Raw genomic sequence first — 2,500 nt, forward strand, 5'->3', positions numbered from 1 at the left:
TACCAGTTACGAGCTAGAGACGCGATCGCGTTGCTCTCTGAGCGGTCAGCTAGGAGGCGCTCCATCCATGTCGGCACCGGTGGGCGTTGCACTCGCAGTCGCAAAAACGTACGGCAAGTATATTACTCGGAAGAGTTAATGACAGTCCAAGCCCCCCTGCGTGGGGAGAGTCTTGCTAGGCCATGACCCACCGGAAGGGCGCAGCGTCCCCCACCCCAGACATGTGACGTCACACTATCGGTATTGACGACTAGACTCATTGCTCATAATCATTTGCCATACACCGGTGGAAGCTGCCGAGACGAGTAACTACATAGCGCGCTCGCCGTGTCACTAATGTACAGAGATACAACAGTGTCGACGGGAACCACATGAAACGTATACACGGCGCTGATTAGTAATAGATAGAGCCATCAGAATACAGATAATATATACAACTGTCCGTATACATACTGAAAGACTCTGCTCACAATCACAACCACACGTCAGCCACACGCTCTTATCACGCACTACTCTCTGCCTGTAACACGCACACAGACAATATGTAAGCACCAGCATGGAACAACACCCAGTGCATCCTCTCCGCCACATTAGACAATCCACACTGTCATAACCAGACTGGGAGGTCCACTCAGAAAACAGAATATCCCACCCTCCCGACAACCACCATTGCTCAGCCAAGCCACCAACACCCACACATGTCCTACACAGGGGTGCACCCAACATCACAATACTGCCTCCTCTCACAGCACACAAACAATGGCAGGAATGAAAGACACACGTCTGCCACAAGCATGGAATGAGAGCGCCGCCTGTCATGAGCCAAAGGTGCATCCTGACGTGGCAAATCAGATGATGCCGCAGGCATCCACTTACTATAATCACAATCAACAAACCGGCCGCCCCCCCCCCCCCCCCATTAAACCTTTCCTTACAACAATGTGTACCGTAACCTAACCTATATCGTACCGTAACCTAACCTATATCGTACCGTAACCTAACCTATGTCGTACCGTAACCTAACCTATGTCGTACCGTAACCTAACCTATGTCGTACCGTAACCTAACCTATGTCGTACCGTAACCTAACCTATGTCGTACCGTAACCTAACCTATGTCGTACCGTAACCTAACCTATGTCGTACCGTAACCTAACCTATGTCGTACCGTAACCTAACCTATGTCGTACCGTAACCTAACCTATGTCGTACCGTAACCTAACCTATGTCGTACCGTAACCTAACCTATGTCGTACCGTAACCTAACCTATGTCGTACCGTAACCTAACCTATGTCGTACCGTAACCTAACCTATGTCGTACCGTAACCTAACCTATGTCGTACCGTAACCTAACCTATGTCGTACCGTAACCTAACCTATGTCGTACCGTAACCTAACCTATGTCGTACCGTAACCTAACCTATGTCGTACCGTAACCTAACCTATGTCGTACCTTAACCTAACCTATGTCGTACCTTAACCTAACCTATGTCGTACCTTAACCTAACCTATGTCGTACCTTAACCTAACCTATGTCGTACCTTAACCTAACCTATGTCGTACCTTAACCTAACCTATATTGCGCCTTAACCTAACCTATATTGCGCCTTAACCTAACCTATATTGCGCCTCAATGTAACCTATATTGCGCCTCAATGTAACCTATATTGCGCCTCAATGTAACCTATATTGCGCCTCAATGTAACCTATATTGCGCCTCAATGTAACCTATATTGCGCCTCAATGTAACCTATATTGCGCCTCAATGTAACCTATATTGCGCCTCAATGTAACCTATATTGCGCCTCAATGTAACCTATATTGCGCCGCAATGTAACCTATATTGCGCCGCAATGTAACCTATATTGCGCCGCAATCTAACCTATATTGCGCCGCAATGTAACCTATATTGCGCCGCAATGTAACCTATATTGCGCCGCAATGTAACCTATATTGCGCCGCAATGTAACCTATATTGCGCCGTAACCCAACACACGTTGGGCCTTAACCCAACACACGTTGGGCCTTAACCCAACACACGTTGGGCCTTAACCCAACACACGTTGGGCCTTAACCCAACACACGTTGGGCCTTAACCCAACACACGTTGGGCCTTAACCCAACACACGTTGGGCCTTAACCCAACACACGTTGGGCCTTAACCCAACACACGTTGGGCCTTAACCCAACACACGTTGGGCCTTAACCCAACACACGTTGGGCCTTAACCCAACACACGTTGGGCCTTAACCCAACACACGTTGGGCCTTAACCTGCTCTGTAATTGTCATACGACGCGTTAAATTAGTGTAGTGTTGCCTAACTGCAACCCCCGCAACATAGTTTGCTACTCGCACTGCCCGGTCCGCAGTGTATCGCTTCATGTTAAACACCTTGCAGCTATACACTGTAATGTGGATGGCAGCAGGACGTACATGCTCAATGCCCTTTGCAGTTGTTCATTGGCATTTGCAGTTGTTCATTGGCATTCGCATGGCGA

This window comes from Schistocerca americana, unplaced genomic scaffold (assembly GCF_021461395.2).
Source record: "Schistocerca americana isolate TAMUIC-IGC-003095 unplaced genomic scaffold, iqSchAmer2.1 HiC_scaffold_47, whole genome shotgun sequence".
NCBI lineage: Eukaryota > Metazoa > Arthropoda > Insecta > Orthoptera > Acrididae > Schistocerca > Schistocerca americana.